Source organism: Balaenoptera borealis (assembly GCF_965194805.1).
Source record: "Balaenoptera borealis genome assembly, chromosome: 8".
Taxonomy (NCBI): domain Eukaryota; kingdom Metazoa; phylum Chordata; class Mammalia; order Artiodactyla; family Balaenopteridae; genus Balaenoptera; species Balaenoptera borealis.
The window spans coordinates 74,404,504-74,414,844 of record NC_138865.1 but is presented as its reverse complement, the minus strand read 5'-3'; the positions used below and the strand labels follow the sequence as shown (position 1 = coordinate 74,414,844).

Here is a 10,341-nt window from a genome sequence, read left to right as displayed (position 1 = left end):
CAAAGAACAAGCCTCATCAGATTGTGACTTTTTTGGTGACTTTTTTTTTTTTAAAGCCATGATAATTTTAGTCTCTTAAGTGAAGTCGGTAGTGGGAAAGTATTGTTAAATATATACCGAGTGTGTGCCTCTAGCTTTCTCTCTAGCTGAGTTACACAAAAGAACTATACCTGAGCTAGGATGCTACCTGGTGTCTGCAGCACTCCTCTTTCTAGAAGCAAATACATTAAAGATACTGAGAAATTCCCTACAACTTCATAATAATTCATCTTCATCATCTGCCTTGTAGGGAAGGAAATACAAGTAAAATTTAAAAGGTGCAGAAAACAAGTATTTTCCCTCAGAAAAGAGAATGTGGTAATACTTATTTGGGAAAAGTGCATATCTCTGGATGTTCCTCCCACATCCATGTGGAGTTAAAAAGGCAAGGTGAAGTTCTTAATTCTCTTTTCCATATTAATATGATACTGTGATATAATGACCACTGGACCTTGAGTCCAGTGTCACAATAGAGGATTAATAAGTTAACCCTGAATAAATTACGCTTGCAACATTTTTTTTTTTTTCTGAGGCTGTGTTCTAGTTGGGTCAGATTTGATGTGGACCATTAGTTCTGTACAGCTAAGTGGCTTCTTACAGTGGAATATTACCTTGTCTGAGTTTCCTTTATTCTGTTCAGCACAAACTGAGATTAACTTTCTCAAAGGCTACCCTCACGTACTGTTCAAACACCTCTCATATTGTTGTTATGATGGTGGTTTGCTTCCCTAAAAGAGTATTTTGGAGGAAAAGCAGGTTTGAGAGTGGGAGAGAAGCTTCCTTGGATATAAGGGCTTTTGCTGTATTGGAACAACATGCGTGATAGGGCATGAAAAAGAATGAGGCCAGGGAACTAACAAACAAATGTAAATTTTCTTCCAGAATTACTCCTGAATCCAGGGTCTGGGGCGAAGAGTGTCTTGTCAAACCTAACTATGACTGAGAAAATTGACTTTAGCAATGCCATGTGCAATAAGAAACATTTTTCAGTTAAATCATTCATTGGCTTTACCCCAAAGTAATGCTTTTTAACTTACATAATGATTTTTTAAACAAGTGTGTGTATACCACCTTCAATATATTATTCATTAATACTCTCATTTTTTTAATGGAAATGTTATTTTTCATTTGCTAGTCACAAAACCAGCAGAGAAGCATCTCTTTGAGGTACATTACTTATTTTTAGAAGAGCTCTCATCTTTTTTAGCTGAAAGTACCATCCATGCTATATACCAGCAGACATTGTCAATACTACACCAATACCATGGTTGGCATACAGCTTGGTCTTACCATGGTTTATTAACATGGTGCTTTATAACAATTCATTCTAATAAAGTGCATTCATGAGTATCCTTCCAATTCTCTCAATATCTGAAAGATAGGATTTGTTTTACCTGAGAACTTTCTTTCCAAATGACATCTGTATTTTTTGAAAGATTATACCTATCCTAGGAGACTTCAGATATTGAGCACATTTCAAACTAGAAAAAAAAGTGCTACCAAATTCTTTCAGCAATATTTGGAAAGAAATAAAAGCTGCTTCTGTATATGAGTTATTGTATTATCAACATTCTGGATATCAATGCCATGTAATTTTTTTCCCCTCTAGATTGTTGCTGTCTTGTCTTTGCTTTCCTAGTCCCTGTGTATTCTTGCTCTGCTTTTACATTTTGAGTAAAATCGAAGTTTCTGAGTAATCATTTGCAACTGTTGCTCAGTGTTCTTCCTGGTATAGTCTATAAATTAAATATTTAATAACAGCAGTCCTACTGTTCTTTCCGTACTTTCTGCTGGTTCTCTCCCTCTCCTCCTCCTCTCTCAGTCTCTTATTCTGTCCCCCACACTACCACAACCGTGTTAGTATAACGGATGGATTCTCTGTTGTCTATTGAAATTGTAAGTGAATAAACCCAGTTCTCCTATTCAATAGGTGATGTTTGTTCCTCTTTCAAGCTTTTTCTGGTGTGATACACCCTTTCCAATGCCCTGACTTGTCAGTAAATGCAGTTTAGGACATGATGGCATGATTAGATTTAACTAAACTCAGATGGCTCACCGTTTCTGACAGACAGGGCTCAAGCCAATTTCCCTCCCTATCCTTTCCTTGAAAATGTGTGTTTCTTTGTTAACTTACTTCAGTACCATGCTAATGTTTAGAAATGGCTTCATAATCCTGTTTCCTGTATTTCCCATTTCCTGATGAAAACAGGATACTAAAGAATTAGAAGGGAAAGGCCAGCATCTGAAGCATGAATTAAACCCAATGAGTGTTGGAATATACTTATTATTCCTTCTGAAAACATCTCATTTGTTGTTTTGTCCATCTCAGAGAAAATTTTGAACATGCCAGCCAACTCACATTTTAAATTTGGGATTGCATTCGGAAATATCATTTGAAAATGAATTTTTGGACAGGCACATGACCATGATAGCCAAAAGTCAGAGGCTGTTTTCAAACGGATACATTTCAAATGGGACCCTTACCAAAATGTTTCTCTTCAGTTGTCATTTGCTTCATTCTCATGTGTTTCAAGATTTCATCTTACTATTAATCTCCAAAAGTATAATTTATTTCAGTGATAGAATGTTCTTAGCATATTTTATATTCATTATAAGGTCTGTCTCTGACGTTGTTTTATTTAGGAGATTTTATTTTGGTTACTTCTGTTGAATTTGAATATTAATTTTAGAGCAGAGAGCTTTTTTTTTTTTTTAAACATCTTTATTGGAGTATAATTGCTTTACAATGGTGTGTTAGTTTCTGCTTTATAACAAAGTGAATCAGTTATACATATACATATGTTCCCATATCTCTTCCCTCTTGCATCTCCCTCCCTCCCACCCGCCCTATCCCACCCCTCTAGGTGGTCACAAAGCACCGAGCTGATCTCCCTGTGCTATGCGGCTGCTTCCCACTAGCTATCTATTTTACGTTTGGTAGTGTATATATGTCCATGCCACTCTCTCACTTTGTCACATCTTACCCTTCCCCCTCCCCATATCCTCAAGTCCATTCTCTAGTAGGTCTGTGTCTTTATTCCCGCCTTGCCACTAGGTTCTTCATGACCTTTTTTTTTTTTTCCCCCTTAGATTCCATATATATGTGTTAGCATACTGTATTTGTTTTTCTCTTTCTGACTTACTTCACTCTGTATGACAGACTCTAGGTCCATCCACCTCACTACAAATAACTCCATTTTGTTTCTTTTTATGGCTGAGTAATATTCCACTGTATATATGTGCCACATCTTTATCCGTTCATCTGTTGATGGACACTTAGGTTGCTTCCATGTCCTGGCTATTGTAAATAGAGCTGCTATGAACATTTTGGTACGTGACTCTTTTTGAATTATGGTTTTCTCAGGGTATATGCCCAGTAGTGGGATTGCTGGGTCGTATGATAGTTCTATTTTTAGTTTTTTAAGGAACCTCCATACTGTTCTCCATAGTGGCTGTATCCATTTACATTCCCACCAACAGTGCAAGAGTGTTCCCTTTTCTCCACACCCTCTCCAGAGCAGAGAGCTTTCTTTGTATTGACGTCTTGGTAGACTTAGTAAAGGGGCTTCTGAAAAATGGATTGCTTTGGGGAAAAGGAAACTCTGCACTTGTAACAGACTTTGGATACACATGTTTAAGCCAGTTTCTTAATGAGGACCAAATGGTCTGTATCATTTTATGATTTTCAAAGAAAGAGTATGACTTTGCCACTTTGAGTAATGTCAGAAAGAGATTAAAGAAATTGTACTTTGGACAGTTAGGCCTAAACACTGGGTCCTAATTCCTTCATGTTCCTAATCACCTGTGTGACCTTGGGAAATTACTTAACCTCTCTGTAACTTGGTGTCCTTCTCTTTAAAATGAAGAGTTTAGGTCTTGACTTAGATTCAATGCTATGATTCCTTGTGGTGAAGGCTGCCATGCTCTGTGGGCCTGGAAGAACAGAGTCTATTGAGGCTAAAAGTAGCTAAGCTGGATTGAACATTAAACTGGAAGGACTAGAACAGTCAGCAGAGTTTAGATCATAAGGGGCCTTGTCTGCTAAGCCAAGGCAGTTGACAATGATCCTGAAAACGAGGGAGGGCCATTAAAGGGGTCTTAGCAAAGAAGCGATTGCTAGATTCAGCTATTAAATAGATTGCTTTGGCTGTAGTGTCTAGAGTGGATGGGAGATGGTAGGATTGGAAGCTGAGAGATTAAATTAGAGGCCTGAAGAATTCATGAGGACCAGGGCTAAGGCAAAAGTAATGAAGGTAAAATAAATAGGGACTTGTTAAATCGATTAGTTGTGGTGGAAGAAAGAATTTAGGATACCTTCAGATATCCTAATTTGCTGTCTGATGGTCCCAGTGGTGGTGGTTCCAGTGTCTGAGAATCAAGGTCCTGAGAAGGAAAGACAGAGCTTCTTGATTGGTGGTTCTTTGGTGAGCTAGAAAGGGTATGCCAGTTACTAATTCTAGTGGGACTGAGACAAAAGTAAGGCATGTAACTTCATGTCATTGATGAGTAAGAGCCCCATTGGGGGCTTCCCTGGTGGCGCAGTGGTTGAGAATCTGCCTGCTAATGCAGGGGACACGGATTCGAGCCCTGGTCTGGGAAGATCCCACATGCCACGTAGCAGCTGGGCCCGTGAGCCACAACTACTGAGCCTGCGCGTCTGGAGCCTGTGCTCCGCAACAAGAGAGGCCGCCATAGTGAGAGGCCGGCGCACCGCGATGAAGAGCGGTCCCCGCACCGCGATGAAGAGTGGCCCCCGCTTGCCGCAACTAGAGAAAGCCCTCGCACGAACCGAAGACCCAACACAGTCAAAAATAAAATAAAATAAATAAATATATTAAAAAAAAAAAAAAAAAGAGCCCCATTGGATGCCTGATAGCAGAACTCTTTGATTAAGTAATATACAATCAGAAATATCATTTCTAGTTTTCTTAGATTGTGTTTTTTTTGCTCTTATAAAACAATGCATAGTAAATTCCCAATTTTTTGAAATCCAGTCAAAAAGCTCAGAGTTTCATTTCATTTTTTCCCCTCCTTTCCCTCTTTTATGTTATTATGCAAAGAGGGATAAATGAAGGTGAACTGGGTATGACACAAGAGAAATAATTGAAAGAGCAGTGATCAAGTTAGGCTACCAGATCACAAATTCTGCCCAAGTACCAATGTTTTCTACTCCTATAATTTCATGTCATGGTAACCAATGTCCATTGTATTGTCTCTGAATCATAGCAAGATCCTGATGACAAAATAAGTTGGGTCTGTCTTCTACAGTTGATGCCAGGCATTCCAGAAACTGACTTCCCTTTGCTGGTCTCAGACTCTTAGAAAACAATTATGTTGAGATTCATTTCAATTTGTGTGTTAAATTTATTACTTTTAATGCCTTCTTTTCACATCTAAAATTCTGAATCTTTACATGGCAGGTAGAATAATATTAATACACCAGAGCTTTTCCTTAGCCAGGACAAGGCACTCCTAAACCACATGCTGGTGAGTAGCCATTAAGTTCCCACAGGAAGAGAGGAAACATACACCTATTATATCTAGACATGTTCATGAATGGTGGTAAGTGAGGTCAGGGAACTTGTTATGGATCAATTCCACTAAGCACCTTAAAGATGGGAAACTTGAAGAATAAATTGCTTTTAGGAAAATGCAGTGTGTGGTTAGGCAAATTTTAAGGGCTACTAATAAAGAAACTTCTGTCTTTCCATCTCAGCATGCCAGCCTCAGATTCCCTTTAAGAAAATAAGAAAAAGAAAAGAAAATGTGCCCAAACTAAAACCCAGGAGAGACAAAATCTGTCTGGTGTGTTTCAAGTGGTGGCTTCAACTCAGACTGCTGAACAGTGACCATGTGATTTGCTTTTTTGTGAAATGTTCCTCGGGCAGCCTGAAGGAAATTCCTGAGGCAACAAGAAACCTGTCTCTCTGGAGAGCTCTGTCTTCTGATGCCCACCATTGTGGAGTAAAGAATGAAAGTGTGTGGTCACTGAAGAATGAGGAAGGGCATAGCTGGGATGTCCAAGCTCAGGGCCATCTGGTTCTGGGATGACTTGTGGAGTCACAGTAAAATGGGGCAAGGTCTGTGTCAAGGAAAAGGGTTCTGCCTTCCCTGTAGATGACTTCCTGCAGGGGGCAGGTGGGGAGGCGTGGGGGGTGGCAGGAACACTGCCTCTCCAGCAGTGGCTTTACATCCTCCCCCCCTCTCAGTCTGGTGGTATAATCTCAACTGGCTCCAAGCTCATCTGCGGACAGCTAGATCATATCCTTTCTCCATTTCCATTAGCTAACATGAAAAAGAGTTTTAAAGACTGTGGCTCACAGAATGTATTCAGTAAATGTTTATTGAAAAATAAATGAGTGAAGGAACATGTGAATGATACATGATATGCTAAGAATGCTTAGGAATCACTTGGGGAGCTTGTGAGCAAAGCAGATATTCACGTCCGCCCCTTGGGGGTGCTGATTCAGTAGGTAGGTTGTAGGCCCAGGAATTTTCATTTTAACAAGCTCTCTCAGTGATTCTGGTATGAACACCCCTTAGAAGGACCGCACGCTGAGAAAAACTGCCGTAGATTCAACTGAGCTGGAGGGAAACTCAATTAAATGCCCTCTCTCTTTTGCTGGCATCTGGGCAGAACAGATTATGTGTTAGTTAACAGTGGGAGCAAAGGGTTTTAAGTGAACAGTTCACGGGTTTTCAAAATTTTTAATCATGAAAGATCATTTATATAGAGAAGTAATTGAGTTCAGCTGCCCCGTTTTGGTTTGTAGATGATATAACATCATAAAGTGAAGGAATGTTTGTCCCTATTCTTTATCTTTTTCGTTTATCTATTTGAGATTTCTCTGTGTATTATTTTCATGATGTTTTTCAGGCAATGACATACAATTTTAGATTTTTCTATCCTACTGAATTTATATAGAGGCATGATTGTGAACCAGAGCTCCCAAAGGTAGTGTCCATCGTCAAGATTCTGGAGCATCCTGCTTATGCCCCCTTTAAACTTCCCTATGATGGTACTTGGAATTGCAGTGGTCACTCAAGTGCATGTCCCTTAGATTCCAGTAGTATGTGATAGTACCAACTGAGCAGTGGTCAGTTCACTTCGGGACCAAGGCCAAAGCAGCCATAACTGATGACTACATTAGTAGAGATAATACCCCCACCCCTGCCCCCTGTCTGCTCTACCCTACATCCTTCAAAAACTAAGGAAGAGATTCTGGACAGGGAGGGGGAGGAATGGAACATCCAGGGCTTTCATTTGAAAAAGCATGTTCAAACTCAAAATTAATTTTATATTTGAATTTTTTAAATGATGCCTGGTATTAAATATTAAATGTGGAAAATTGAGCTGAACAAAATTTTCTTGGCTTCTGAGCATGTGAGAAAGATACAAAGCTATAATTGCTTGGGTAAGCTGGGGGCAGGTATAACAAAACCTCTAAGAGGGAGATATTTAATTTTTACATTTGTCTCACATAAAATTTATGTTTAAAGCATTTGGGAATTTTGTTCCAGCCATTGGCTCTTCTCTACTTCCATTTTCAGAGGCACATGCATAGAAATTTGAAGTTTAGGGATAGCATTGATAACTTTTGCTTCTTTTCCCCCAAATAATTAAAGAATTTCTAAGTTTCATATACAGAGAGACAGACAGATAGGTGACAGTTAGATGATAGGTAGGCGATAGACAAATAGAAAGATAGATAGATAAGTAAATAGATAGATAGATAGATAGATAGATAGAAGGAAGGAAGGAAGGAAGGAGTGTTTCTCAAAGTGTGGTCCAAGACTGCCTGTTGTTAAGTATGACTGAGTCTAACTTCTGCCCTAATCATTCAGCCATTGCTGAAATAAGCAAGCTCCCTCACACCTGCTCCTTTTCCTCTGTTTTCTCCCAATTGCTAGAATCACCCATTCACCAGGTTGCCCAAACTGGTAAACTTGGGCTTATGCCTTTTGCTTTGTTTGCTCTCATCCCTTACATAATCAGCCAATCAGTTCTACCACGTTTTCTCATACATATGTCTCTGATCCACCCGCTTCTGTCTATTCCTAGTTCCCAAGACCAGTCTCTCTTTTTCTTGGGCCCAAAATACTACAGCCGTCTACTTCAAATTGATCCTTTCCACAGCCACCAGAATGGTCCACTTAAAATGCAGGTAAGACCAGGATACTGCCATGTTTGACATTTCTTGTAGAATAAAATCCTAAACTCCTTGGATTGGTATATAAGACCCTCTGTGATCTGTCCTCTGCCTACTTCTCTGCATTTATACTTTGTTTTTCCCTTTCTCAACTCATGAAATTCCTTTTAGCTGGGCTTTTTGCACAAGCTATTTCCATTGCCTGGAAAATCTGAACCACATCTTCTCCTACCTGACTCCTGCCCATATTTTAATACTCAACTCAAGTGAGTTGGATGAGTTCAAGAAAAATTTCCTGAATCTCTAAAGCTAGATTAGGCTCTTCTTTTTTTCTTAAAAAAATTCATAAAAATCAGTGGGTATTTCTGTCTTTGCTTTTAGCATGTTGTAGCATTATTAGCTCTTTCACCTCATTCTGAAGAGCTTCTTAAAATTAGGAACCATATCTTAGACAATTTCCCGTGTACATCATTTAGCGGAGAGCACAGGATAATTGGGGCGCTAGATGAATAGGTAAATGTTGGAGAGCATGGATAACTATGCTCTTGATGCAGTGCTCTGAAGCCACTGCTTAGAAGAACCAAATGGTATTATAGGGTCTTGGCATTTTTGTCTAATTAAAGGATACCTTGAGCTTGAGTTGATATACTTCATATGTTCCCCAAATTGGAAGATTAGTTAGGGAATTGAACTAATAATTATTACTCAGTAAAAGTGATGCAGAGTAAAATATGTACTCAAGGAAGAAACTGTAAGTAGGTTGCACCAGATGTCTGCTTTCAAAATATTTACTGAAAGTGAAAGTGAGAGATTGAAATTACTTCATCTATTGCTTATGTTGGAGAAAGGGCATTCCTTAATTTAGTGATCTAAGAGACTTTAATATGTTACTTTCAATAATGTTGGCTGGGTTACACTGTGAATTAGAGAAAGTACTATTAGAAGAAAAACTACACTGTTAAACTCAGGCTATTCTTGCTTTAATCTTTAAATATGCCATTGGCTAATGTCTAGAGATAATTATGTAGACAATTATATTGAAGTATTTTGTCATTTTCATGTAAAGGCAAATGTGGCTTAGGATTTGTTTTTCTGTTAGCATTAGGTTATTTAACTGTATCAGGTATCATGGATAGAAATATTTTATTATATCAGGTATCATGGATAACTGCTATAAAATAGAAGTTTTAGTTTATCCCATTGTGACAACCAAAAATGTCTACACACATGGTCAAATCTCCTTTTGGGGGCAAAATCATCCCCCGTTGAGAAGCACTGCTTTAAACATTTCCTCTTAAATATGGAGGGTAGGTAATTGATTACACTGGAAACCCAACAGATACATCCTAGTGATGTAAAAGGGATGCTTTAACTTTAGACACACTTCCTTTTTCATTTTATAAAAGACTGAAATTTACATTTACATTTACATCCCAATTTACATTTGGGAAATTAGCTGGTCAAGTTCTAGTCACTAAACACAGAAAGGCTAAGGTATTATTTTCTCATCTTATTGTCAGTCATCTCTTGTAAGAAAATTGAATGTGGCCAGTTTCTCTGAAAGTGTTTGAATTTCCATATATTACTGCTTTATGAATTACAAGCAGAGCATGTGTCAGTTGATTGATGTGTTAAGCAAAATATTTAATTTTTACCATTATTTTATTCTACAGTAACTTCTACTTAGAACTATTTAAGAATAATACAATATAAAATTCATTTCAGTGAATAAATGAAGAAAATATTTTACTTCATCAAGATGAATTTTTTGTATAATGTTAGCTTATGTGAGCAAAGATTCTGAGATAAATCTAGTAATTAGCACAAGGAAGCTACATAATTTAAAGATGAGTATAATTAAAGCTAATTTTTAATCATTAAATTGAGCATGATCAAATGGACAGAAATACTAGGTTTTAGCCCTAATTCTGATTAATTAATATCCTAGCTGAGTTACCTAGAGTAAATAGTTTTATCTTTAGTTTTCTCCTCTGTAGAATGACAGGATTGGGTTAGATAAGGGTTGGCAAACTTTTTCTATAAAAGGCCAGATGGTAAAGTGGCTTTGTGGGTCATATAGTTACCCTGTCTGTCACAACTGTTCAGCTTTGCCATTGTAGTTTGAGAAAGCAGCCACATACAATACGTAACA

At 38.1% G+C, this 10,341-nt stretch overlaps 1 protein-coding gene across 11 annotated transcripts in view; it reads left to right on the top strand.

Annotated features, from left to right (window-relative positions):
* The window catches only part of TRPM3 (transient receptor potential cation channel subfamily M member 3), a gene marked incomplete at its 3' end in the record, with an annotated part of 933,308 nt that overhangs the window by 418,471 nt on the left and 504,496 nt on the right, over positions 1-10,341 (top strand). The gene's annotated exons all lie outside the window — the stretch shown is intronic.